General features: G+C 39.3%; 2 protein-coding genes across 2 annotated transcripts in view; one reads left to right on the top strand and one right to left on the bottom strand.

Annotated features, from left to right (window-relative positions):
• Positions 1-13,150, bottom strand: part of UBAC2 (UBA domain containing 2) — a 292,792-nt gene that overhangs the window by 134,510 nt on the left and 145,132 nt on the right. The window lies entirely within an intron of this gene.
• Positions 1-13,150, top strand: part of GPR183 (G protein-coupled receptor 183) — a 33,310-nt gene that overhangs the window by 3,974 nt on the left and 16,186 nt on the right. Inside the window, exon 2 of the mRNA XM_073614425.1 lies at positions 5,114-5,201. The gene's annotated coding sequence lies outside the window, so the exon portion shown is untranslated. The remainder of the gene's footprint in view (positions 1-5,113; positions 5,202-13,150) is intronic.

Genomic DNA, 13,150 nt, shown 5'->3' with positions numbered 1-13,150 from the left:
GAAGAACCGCTGCTCTCATGCAAATCTCTAAATCGAGATGGGGCTCAGGTAAGTTTAAAGGTGGGACCTGGGGGGGGAGCTGCACCCAGATTTTTTTTTTATTATCATTTTTTATTAAAAGGGGAAGAAATAAAAGCTCCAAACATTATAAAATACATATCTTATTATTAATAATAATAATAATGAATTTCTATCCAATAAGTTTGAGCGGATTTATTCAGTATTCTATTATTACCTATCACCCAAGCAGTATCTACGTATTAATCTGAATATCTTACCCTTCTCAGTCAAACTCTTGAGCAAATGTAACCCCAGACTCATAATCTGGAGTTACACCTCCTTCAGGGTATCTCTGTGTAGTAATAAGAATACAGAACCTTCTACACCCTTCCCGCTTGCTTTTTCTTCCTCATGAAGGGAAAAAAAAAAAACTCAAAAAGAAAAAAAAAAAAGAGAAAAACAAAACAAAAAAAACAATCCACTCTCCTCCACCCCATTGCCCCCAGTAACCAGCAAGTAGGGTTGCACTCACGCAAGGAATTAAATAGGACCTTGCCCCCAGAAGTTTTTTTTTTACCTTAATGCATAGAATCCATTAGGGTACAAAACATTCTGCCTTTAGAACCACTTTAAAGCCAGGCTAAAGTGCTGCTGAGAGCTGAAGCCGGCTGAACCTGCCCCCTCTCCAACGTTCCAGTGAGCACTGGAGTGGAAGAGAGGAGAGCAGTGACTGACTATTACCGCTCTCTACTCTGAGAAGCCCAATAACCGAGTAATCAGTGGTCATGTGATAGCTCAGTATTTAGGCTTAGAGTCAGTGGTGGACAGCTGCAGCATAGAAGCAGAAGTGTACGAGTATACATGTTGGGTTTTTTTTTACATCTCCTTTAAGTCTCAGGGATACTTTGACATAATAATGCCAATTACAGAGACTTCATTGACTCAATTCACAAAGTTGTAACAACCCTTATTTGTCAAAATAAGTAATCACACTGCTAAAAATAAAAAAGGTAATAAAATAATAAAAGTCAGTTTTGTACATTTCTGACAATAAAGAGAAAGCAGCGCAAAGCAAGGTTTAAGTCTAGAGGAACAAGAAAAGCAGTTTTACTTGTTCCTCTGTCCCTGCAGGTTCCTTCAGCACTATAAGACCAGTCCCTGTAACCTCTTCTCATTTATGCACTGGCAGTCGAAGGTTCTCTAATGTGAACAAGATCAATGCAGGGTCCATAGCTGGAGCATAGCGAAATGCGGGCTTCCAGAGGTGCATAGGATTGAGTAAGTAATACTGATTTTCCATCCCCTAAATCTTGAAAATCATTTAACCCTTACAGTGCATCCCCAGTGCAAGGGTCAATTTTTATTTTCCCTGGAGCCTTTAAAGTGGTTCTGAAGGCTGAAAAAAACCTTCAGTGTGCAGCCCCCCCCACCCCCACCCTAATACTCACCTGAGCCCGATCCAGCAAATCCAGCTTTGCAGAAAAGCAGAAGCTCTCCCGGGTCTCTCTTTCCTCATTGGAGGGAGCTGGGGACAGGGCCACGCTATACTCTGTGTGTCTCAGACACAGAGCGGCTGCTGGGGAACGAGCACAGCTGAGTGCCCCAAGAGCAAGTATGAGCGGCCCCCATAGCAGAGCAGGTAAGTATGATGTATTTATTATTAAAAATAAATAAATTGAACCTTTACAAACACTTTAATTTAGTTATGGAGACTATCAGAGAGGAAAGTGGCTGTGGTGTCCAAAAAAAAAAAAAAAATAGGTCAAAGCTGTCATTTTGTGGTGTAGCAAAAGAAAATGACAAACCGACTACTTGCAAGTGGGATCACCTCTGTATTGACATTTATAAATGAAGCTGAAGCAATTCAATACAATATGGTATCTATAATATCAAACATTAAATCTATTACATTCATTCAATTATAACCAAAACCACCAGATATAAAGAAAAGAAGAAATACTGGTTTTCAACCTTTTATTCTGAGTAGCCTGGAACTATGCGTTCTCTGAACCTTTGCTTTTTCCCCCAACATAAAGGGGCCAATGTAGAAGCAGTGACACAGATGGAGCTAGTCTAAGCACACAAGCTAAGCACAGAGAAATGCTTCTATTACATTATAATTGATCTTCCTAATGCTAGTGCTGAACTGGGGGTCCTCTAATGCCTGTGATTTTGCAACAGGTAAATATTCCATTATCCCCTTTTATTCTGGGCTTTGTACAGGGAAGAAAAGAATGTGCGACAGCACTGCATGTATAACTGGTCATCATTAGTAATGGCTGGCAATGCCATCATAAAAGTGCTTCTGTAGGATTGCTGTACATAGTAAGGTATTTACTGTTAGTGAAGCAGAACAGGGCTGTCTCATGCAGTATCTGGAATAAATGTACTTTTTTGTAGAGCTAAATAAAGGAAACTTTGAAAAAAACTCCCATACACAGCTTAAAACATCACAACGGAAAACTTTCCATTTTAAACGTACTTCCTGGAAACATTCTTCAGAAAGCACCAAATGTTTGATAACCATAATATATTACCACCCACTGTTCTATAGCAATGAATTGCGCATACAAGAACCTATAGATTTACCCATGGCATCTTGTTTGAGGTATAAGTCATATCACGATCTAGTAAGTCAAGGAAAATGTGATGGGTTCAATTCACTAAGTGACAACCAAGACATATGATATTTAAAAATAGCAGTTACATGGCTAAAATAAAGATTCTTATCCTTGTGTTAAAGCTTTGTAAATGGAGCATTTTGTCTTTTAACAGTATACTCACCCAACTCTACTAGGCACACCCAATCTAGAACCCTTTTTCCTTTAGAAAACTTTCCATGGATGCGGACAATGGAATTTAAGGTCTTTGCTGACTACATGGCAACACAGTTCCTGCAACCGTATTGGCCACACATCCATTAGATGCTTCTTGTATAGTACCAAGTATTGATACTAGAGATGGCAAATCCTGACTGTACCATCTGCATGTGGCAACAAAGGTTTGTTGGGACAGGCAAAGTTTTTCCAGGCCTTAAAGTCTATATAAAGCCAAAACTTTTTTTTTTCCCCCATTTTGGATAGAGCAGGGAGGGCTGAAACCACTGTCTTTTTTGTTGGTTAGTTTTGCCATCTGTCTCATAAAGAGCATTTCCCTTCATTACTACAGCACTGAACCAGAAACTTTGTAATCCAATGATCCAAACTAAAAAACAAAGTGTTACTAAACCCAGGACCCTGCATTCCCTATATCTGGTCTCACACAGTACACAGAATATGGAAATGTATTTATTTTAGTAAATAGATACTGCTAAATACCTTTTCTTATCAGCAGTATATAGCAGTCTTGTGACGTCTATTAGTGTCTGGTTAAAGCTTGTAAGAGGTAGTTTAATTTTACTCTGTCTTATCAGGCAGCAGGAGCAGTGCCGATTGGCCCTGTGCTGATCACATGCACCCTCCCAAGAAGAAAAAAAACTCTCTAGTAATACACACCAAACTGAGCATGTGCAGAGTGACTCCAAAGGCGCTGTACTATCAGTAGATGGATAGGGGATAGTAGAAGAAGGAGAGGATCAGAGAAGACAGGATCAAACAGCCTTTTTAACCGTTTGCGGACCACCCACCGTAGATATACTGCGACAGGGCAGCCACTCTGCGTCAGATCATGTACCTGGTACATGATCTATGCACCGGAGTAGAGAGCACACCCTGGCTGTGCTGCGATTGGCTACAGCCCCAACCAATCAGCGGGATTGGCTCTGGACATTACCAAAAAGAGAGCCCTGTGTAGGTAAACAAACACAGGGCTCTCTTCTGACAGCAGCAATGTGCTGTTTTTTTCTTCCTGCAAAGCAGGAAGTAAAATACAGCACATTGCTTAGTAAAAACAGCACACACAGTATCACATATGTTGGCCACACATTTAACCCCTTGATCGCCCTAGATGTTAACCCCTTCCCTGCCAGTGTCATTAGTACAGTGACAGTGCATATCTTTAGCACTGATCACTGGAATGGTGTCACTGGTTCCCAATAAAGTGTCAGTGTCCAATTTGTCCACCGCAATATCAGTCATGCTAGAAGTCGCTGATCACCACCATTGCTAGTAAAAATAAATAAATAAATAAATAAAAATTCCACAAATATATCCCATAGTTTGTAGACACAATAGCTTTTCGTAAACCAATCAATATACACGTATTGTGATTATTTTTACCAAACATATGTAGCAGAATGCATTTTGACTTAAATTGAGGAAGAAATTAAATTTTTTTTATTGGATGTGTTTTATAACAGAAAGTTTTGGGTTTTTTTTTCAAATTGTTGTTTTTTTTGTTTATAGCGCAAAAAATAAAAACCGCAGAGATCAAATATTGCCAAAAGAAAGCTATATTTGAGGGAAAAAAAAATAGGACATACAATTTAAGTACAGTGTCTCACGACCGCACAATTGACAGTTAAAGTAACGCAGTGCCATATTGCAAAAAAATGGTCTGGTCAAGAAGGGGGGTAATTCTTCCGGAGCTGAAATGGTTAAACAATGCGGAGGAATAACTCCTTAGGTTCCACAGTGAGTATAACAAGCATGCGTTACCGCATATACAGACTGATTTTACTGTTGTGGGTTTAGTAACACTAACTTCAAAAAGCTTTAATAATTTATAGCAGGACTGCTGTCTGGTGGAAGCATTCAACACCAGTGTACAAAGACACACAACAAGGTGTCGAGAGCACAAAATCTGGACTCCGAGCAATGCAAATAAATATGGTTTGATAGGTCTTCTTCAACCCCATTTCATAAATCTGAATAGGTTAACATTTGAAGAAAGCTAAAGGATGCATTTAACTAACAAAATCCTAGATCAACTGTTACCAACGGGGCTCAATCCATGGCAAATTAGATTAGCCATCTTATAGGAGTGATCAGGTGCTTTGACTGCACTGTGTGCTCATGTAAGACTGCATGCGGTTCCCTTATCAAATTCAAATTTCAGTTTAATACGGTTTCCATACACACTGAAAATATTAAGTAAAATGTCACCTATAGTTTGTATAAACACATGACTAAACATGATTGGATGTTATGACAAGTTTCCTCTAACATCACTGCAGGATAACCACATTTTATGAGAGGGACTAAAGGTGTTAGACAAGTAATGGATGAATGAACTGCCTATTCTCAGCTTGACAACTACGAACTGTAAGTACTAATTTGCTAAAGACTGAAGTGACTCATTGCTTTACAGATGAGTCAATCACATTTGCAATCATTTTCATGTATTTCATCCCATTCCGATTCTTGTGTTGGTTGAATCTAGCTCTAAAACAGGATATAGCATGGTTTGTAAAATACAAGTGTACATTAACCCAAAAAATAAAAGTGCACTCATCTTTACATACTCTAATATTTTGCTGCTTTTTTAAATTATTCATAAATTTGACTGCAGATTAAATATCTGGTCATCCTGCCAGTATTCTCTATTGCTGGATTTCCTGTTCAGATCTGCCATCCTTACTACGGACGCATATCTTTGGTAGCATGGTCAGTTTGCACCCCTGCTGCTTTCGTTGCCCTGTCCAGCTCTGCAAAGTCTGACAATGGCTCCTGACTGGAGTCCTGCTGTCAATACACTCTTCATAACCATGCCCCCCACCACCACCCTGAAGAAGAGACCCAGGAAATGAGTTATTGTGGTCACCACAGAAGAAAACTTTTTTTGCAGTGTACAGTTGTCTTTTTAGATTATGTAGCACGAATGCTGTGATAACCTCCCTGTAACATGCATATTTCACGTAAGATAACTTCAGTGGCTCTGCGTTTTTGGGCGGGAAACCTGAAAGACGTATGGGATAGCAAACAACCGATAAAACACTTTTTTCTATGGAGACATCAGCTCTACACTAATAAAATTCTCAAGTTATGGTTGCACCTTCAAATAATGTTGGAATAAAAAAGGTTTAGGAATAATAGTTGTAGCTTGTGTCGTAGGACAAACAATGACTGGACAAGGTTTGTAACCTGTCTGAAGGCAAATAGCCCCAAATTAGCATATCTCTATTATCCAATACTAACATATCCCAGTTGGCATCCTTTTGACTACCACACATGTGCCTGTGGCTCCTAAAAAGTATAGTAAACTGCGAGAGAGCAGTCCAACTATTTCAATGAGAAGCATGGGTAACCTCTGCTGGCAGGTTTTAATGAATACCTGATTGTGGTCTGACTGGGGAAGTAAAGTGCCACCTTCTGCATCTGAGTTCTACCTCGCCGACAAGCCAGCAGGTTTTATAATAAACGTCTAGTACGGCGGTAGGCTACCTCGACTCTCCAGCTGCTTTGAAACTACAAGTCCCATGAGACATTGCAAGACTCTGACAATCACAAGCATGAATCCTAGAGGCAGAGGCATGATGGGATTTGTAGTTTCGCCACAGCTGGAGTGCCGAGGTTGCCTACCCCTGGTCTAGTACCTCTTGCCTCCACTGTGATGAAACATGTCAGGTACTTTCCGGTCAAGCTGGAGAATCGGTGCTCACATAGTGCTTTACCATTCTGGGCAAGTTGCACAGCATTTTTGTTGGTTATTCAGTGTCCTCATTAGGTTTCTCATCCTGGCCCCTGCTCTCCTTTTTGCCAGTTTGTAAGTGAGAGTTAGTTTGTACTTCTTTGGACAGTGGAAGGAGGTGTTAAAGTGTTACTTAACCCAGGATCCTGTATTCACTATAGCTGGTCTCCCACGATGCACATAATATGGAAATGCAAATATTTCAGTAAATATAAACTGCTAAATACCTTTTCTCATCAGCACTATATAGCAGTCATGTGACTTCTATCAGTGTCTGGTTAAAGCTTGTAGGAGTAGTTTTCATTCCACTCTGTCTGTCCTATAAGGCTGCAGGACCCCTAAATCTCTGTCTGGACAGTGCCGACTGGCCCTGTGCTGATCCCATGCATCCCCTCCAAAAAGAAAAAAAAGCAACTCTCTAGCAATACACACCAAACGGAGCATGTGCAGAGTGCCTCCTATAACAAGCATGCTTTACTGCATATACAGATACATATACTGATTTTACTGTGGTGGGTTTAGCAACACTTTAAGTGTACTGGCACTTTGAAAAAATAACATCTTGTAAAAAAAAAAAATAAATAAAAATACAAATACCAGCATGTGAAAGAAAAACAGATAGTGATGGTGTTTCCTTGTCCTGTGGCAACTCCCAGGGACAGCTTAGATTTTCCAGAGGAACAGGAAGGCAAAAAACGCTCCTTATGGATACCATGGCTCCCCGACACTTATTTTCACTTCTTGATTTGGCCAGTAACATACTTGCTGTCTTCGGGTGTCTCCACTCTGAACAGAGACATTCTTGGATAGCGGCATTGACATTCTGAGGAGAGGGTAGTTTTAGATGCACTAGCAGAGATGGATGTGACTAACACATTGAAGCCAAACTCCATTTAACAATTTTCAGGCAATTATAGCAACAGTTTTTTCCCCTTTTGGGATAAATGTTTTACATAAATAAATGGTCACTGTAAGCAACCGTCAGTGTTAAAATTGTTTGTCTCAACCCTCTGACACTTTTGCAAGACAGTTTTTAACTGCTTCAATACCAGGCACTTTCACCCCCTTCCTGCCCGGCCAATTTTCAGCTTTCAGCATTGTCGCATTTTGAATGACAATTGCGCGGTCTCACAACACTGTACCCAAATGAAACTTTTATCTTTTTTTTTTGGTGGTATGTTTTTTATTTTGCTAAATAAAACGAAAAAAGACTGAAAACTTTTTAAACAAAAAAAAAAAAAAAAAAAGTTTTTCTGTTTTGTATTGTAATTGTAAATGTATTGTACACTGTAAATGTATTTTGCTATAGTTATTTGGTGAAAATAACACAAATCAGTGTTTATGAACTTTCCTACAGACTAAATAAAAAACTATGGTATATATCTGAAAATCGATCAACCCTAGTGTACTGATGGCCCATCTCATTTCTTGAGGCCCTATAATGCCAGGACAGTACAAATATTCCGCAAATGACCCCTTTTTGGAAAGTAGACAGTCCAAGGTATTTAGTAAGAGACATGGCAAGTTTTTTGACGTAGTAATTGTCACAATTTTTTGGCAAATAAAGAAATTTTAAAAAACTTTTTTTTACATACAGTCACCAGTGCAGTACAGCATCAGCATATAACTGGTGTGGCGGTGATTAGGGACATTGACTGGTGACAATAGGTAAAAAATATATATATATATATAATTTTTCTATTTTTTCATGATTTTTTTTTTAGTGACACTGTACTACTCTGGGGAAGTGATCAGGATTTTTTTTTTTGTTTTACACACTATGAATTTCATTGGTATAAGCAACCATTTTTGCTGAATAAAACTGATTCGTTCAGTGCTTACTATTGTGATTAGCTGTGATTTGCCACAGCTAATCACATGGTACAGATAGGCTGTGATTGGTCCTGTCTGTGCTATGTGATTACTGTGACCAATCACAACTAGCAACACAATTGTGCACAATGGATGGCATGAAAGAAAGCCATCAATTGTTTGCAACTATTGTGTGATCTGCTGCAATTGGTCAGAGCATTCACCTGGTACAGGTAGAGGGCCAGTATAGCGTTCGGTCAGCGGCGGGGTGCGTTCCTGAGAGGACATCATTTTGCTATAGGCTGGGCGTGAAGTGGTTAAAGTAGGTTGAAAAAAATAAGAGACTTACTAGCCAGATCACTAGGTGAAACAAGCAAGAAGTCTTTCAACCCCTGGGTCTGGCACATGGTTATAGCAGTCTGAAGGGACTGGACTCTTGTGAGAGGATGCAAGAGACTGAAGAGCAAATGCTGGATATGAAGACTGAATGGGGTTGTGCATGGTAGCCAATCAGCTTCTAACTTCAGCTTGTTCAATAAAGCTTTGACAAAATCTCTGGAAGCAGATTGGTTTCTATGCAGAGCTGCACCAGATTTTGCACTCTTCAGTTTTACTATATCAACTCCAATGTGTCTTCCTGAGGCATTCCAGCCCCTGAGGGCTGCATATAAGCTTGGTCATACTGTGCCATGTAACCCTGAAAGCTCCCAGTTAAGTGTCTCGGCTGTGAAATTAAAGCAATGTTTGCTGAAGTGCTCTGTGGCCTATTACAAATGCATAGTTACTACCATTGACATGCTGAGTGAATCTTGTTAAAATGTGATGAGCGAGTATTCCCTCTCTTTGCTACCTGTGCATTCCCTCCGACCCTCCGGTCTTTGGACCAAGAAGGATAAGCTAATATTATGTCAAACCTTGCAGAATGGTAAGCTACATCCCTTGTTGCAGCTATTAGTGGCTAGTCATAGCTCAGCCGATGCTTGAAAGAATCTAAGACATTACTCACTATTAATTTCCCCACTGCTTGCTTAACTAGGCCACTCGCCGACTTGGAGTGTATGCTCTCCCAACAGACAAGACCGTCCACTTTCTCAATACTATAAAATCTTGTGGAGGGCCTCTCTACCTCATGCACCCCACTTCATGGTAAAATAGGAACAAGAACTTAGTATTGCTTCTGAGGACATTGATTGGGACAAAATACTGGCGTTTACTTATAAAACATCTGCATCTTCAAGAGCTCAGGAGCGCAACTATAAAATACTAGATGGTATCGGTGTCCAAATTCCTTGTTTGCAGGCCCTGGGCACTATGACGCACATAAGGAGTACCTGTCCTCACATTATTCCTTTCTGGGACAAAATACTCCGCCTCTACTATGACTTTGTGGGGAAAAAATGGCCAACTCCCCTCTCATTACTTTGCTCCCGATGATGCCCAGTTCCTATAAACAAAATAAGAAGAGTCTGCCCCGCCACTTTTTGACAGCTGCATGTGCTGTCATAGCCAGGGCTTGGCCTCAAACAGTTGCTCCATCTTTTGCTATTTGGGCCTGTGAAATGGATTCCATCTGCCACTTGGAAAATTTGGTCTCCTGGGAAACAGGCAAAATGAACATTTATACCCTCACATGGTCGGTTTGGAATCACCTTTGACATTCTCCAAAGTTTGCCTCTTATGTATAATTTGGTGTATTTGACTAGACGCCCTGACTGTGTTCCGCTGTAGAGCTCAAGTCCAGATCCCCCCTTTCCCCATCTCCGCCTTACCTCACACTGTACACAGTTTCTCTCCCCTATATAGGTTACTTGCATATTGATTGATTTCCAGATGTCTACATACTGGATTATGTAGATTTCATCTACCACTTTACTACTTGCCACATAGATGGAAAATTGAAACTCGTGCCATTCAAGACATTGACAGAGGCTCTTTATATACTTGGTTTCATACTGTTTCTCTGTTGTATATTTTTACAGCTAATAAGATATTGCGTTTATGCCTATGTACCCCCGCTCTTACGAGTGAAAAAACGTATGACACATAAAAATACATAAAAATGCACAAAAAAAAAAAAAAAAAGGACATGAAAAGCACATGCAAAGGTATGAACCTAGCCTTAGGCTGAGTGAAGTTGAAATCTGTTGTTTATAACAGCACTGTGCGAAAAGTCATATCTGAACACATAACTTTCCAAGCTTTGAACAGTAGCAAAAGACCAAAATGTGTTCCATTCCAATAAGAAAATGAGAGACTACAGACAGTATGAAATCCCCAAAACCGGACAACATAAGATTGGGAAAACATCGCTTGGCCAGATAAATATTAGTATTTTTTGTAATATAAATAAGATGCATTCAGAATATGCATCTTATTGTGCATACACCGCATTTATGTCTACTGTCCTGCTTCAGTGATTCAGCCTAGTGTTGTAATGGAGCTGCTACCTAAAGAGGAACTTTACATTTATCATCAAATTTACAACAAATGCACCTTTAGAAATCTTTAGTAATAGCAATCTACAAACAGATACTTACTGATATATGTGTTTTTATTTGCATACCTTTGTTTTCTTTTCCTCCCCTATATTCTCATGGTGGCTATTTTAACTAAAGGCAGATGAATCCATTTTCTTTTACTTCCTAGAACACTGGATCTGCCTCCTGGAACATGTGCACTTCATTTGAGGGAGAAAGCACTAGTGATGTAGCCTTTCCATGATATGTCTGTAAGGCCAGTGGTACATCACCAGTGCCACACTCAACCAGGAAATGTAAAAACAGTGATTGCGATTGTAAGTAAAGCAACTAATGAATGTAGAATCACTTCATATCAGCATGCAGAGCTGCATGCCGATATGATTTTTTGGGGAAAGGGAGGAAAGGTCCACTTTAATACAGATCAAACTCCCTAAATAATTTTTTTAAACAGCTTGCTAATCCATGCCAGATAGAATTCAAATAATTTTAAACGTAAAAATGGAATTATTTAACACCGACTGCTTTCTTTTATTTTTCCAGCTCCCCTTTGACCTATCTGTGACTCTCCATACCCTATCTTTCCATGTTAAGTTTCCGTAGTATTAAAAAGAAAACCCAATCCCAGGCCAACTTTCCCATCCTCCTTGTCCAACCCCTTGGACAAGGAGGGTAACCCCTTGTTCTAAATCCTATGTTTAGTCCTGCTTGTTCTTTCCTTTGGTTACTTATTTTATTTTTTTCTAAACCTAAAAGAAAATTCAAATCAGCAAGACTGTCACTGACAAAGAACTGATCATTTCTTTCCGAATTCCTTATAAACCAGGTATAGGCAACTTGTTGATATCCATAAATAAATCATTTGAAAATTAAGGGGAAAAAAAGGGGGGGGGGTCTAATCAGTCCTGGGTATGTGTATAAAATAAAGCAGCCACTGTATATATGTTTTAAGTGCTTTCCGCCCACGCCATTGTAAAATGATGGTCATTTGGGAACCCTATTGTTCTAGGAGGACAGGCAGCACACCAGTGCAATCTGTCACCTGCTGTGTCCACCGGACACAGCGGATGACTGATCAGTGTACTGGCCCGCTGCCTGTACCATGTGACTGCTGTGACCAATCGCAGCAGATCACATGACAGTTGTAAACAATAAAACAATAAATGGCTTCCTTTTATGCCATTCATTGTATGCAATTGTGTTGCTAGCTGTGATTGGTCACAGTGATCACATGGTACGGAGAGGGCCAATCACAGCTCATTTGTACCGTGTGATTAGCTGTGGACAATCCCAAAGTATTTAATAAAAAAAAATTATAATATATATATATATATACACACATACACACACACACACATACATATACCGGTATATAATTTTTTTTCTTTTTACATACGGTCATCAGTCAGTGTGCCTGGTCACCACCACACCAGTTATTTGATGACGCTACACTGCACTGGTGACAATATGTAAAAAATAAAAACAATGTGAAAAAAAAAATTATTACATTTTCCCAAAAAACTACGTCAAAAAAGTGCCATGCATCTTACTAAATACTGTCTACTTTCCAAAAAGCTAATTTGAGGGGAATTTGTACTGTCCTGGCATTCTGGGGTCTCAATAAATGAGACCCGTCAGTACATCAGGACTGATAGATTTTCTGATATTTATACCATAGTTTGTGGACTAACTTTTCTACAGACTAAATAATATACACTGATTTGGGTTATTTTCACCAAAGAAATGTAGCAGAATACATGTTGGGCTAAATTTCTGAAGAGAGATTATTTGCAAAATTTTATAACATAAATGAAAAAAAAGGCATAGTTTTCAAAATGTGTGTTTTTTTTTTTTTTGTTTTTGTTTATTTAGCAAAAAATACAAAAAACAGTGGTGATTAAATAGCAACAAAAGAAAGCTTAATTTGTGTGAAAAAAAAAATGATAAAAATTCCATATAGCTACAGTGTTGCATGACAGCGCAATAGTCATTGCGACAGCGCTTAATGCTGAAAATTGACCAAATCAAATGTGCAATAATTTAACTGTTTAATTATTTCACCTCCCCAGTTGGTAAATCAATTGGACAGGATCTGTAAAGAGTTCTGTTCATCCTCCCATGACATCCAATGTATCCATCATTGCTATCCATTCATGTATACTGTCAGCATTTCTATCAACCTTAAACAGCTAAGGGCCAAAAACTGATATCAACTCCCTGCCAGTGACACTTGGAAACAAATTACACTTTACCCATCAATACTAGCTCGTCCAGGCTGCTTTTAAAGACGCCCA

The sequence above is a fragment of the Aquarana catesbeiana genome, linkage group LG02, assembly GCF_042186555.1.
Source record: "Aquarana catesbeiana isolate 2022-GZ linkage group LG02, ASM4218655v1, whole genome shotgun sequence".
Lineage (NCBI taxonomy): Eukaryota > Metazoa > Chordata > Amphibia > Anura > Ranidae > Aquarana > Aquarana catesbeiana.
This window is presented reverse-complemented; position numbering and strand designations above follow the sequence as displayed.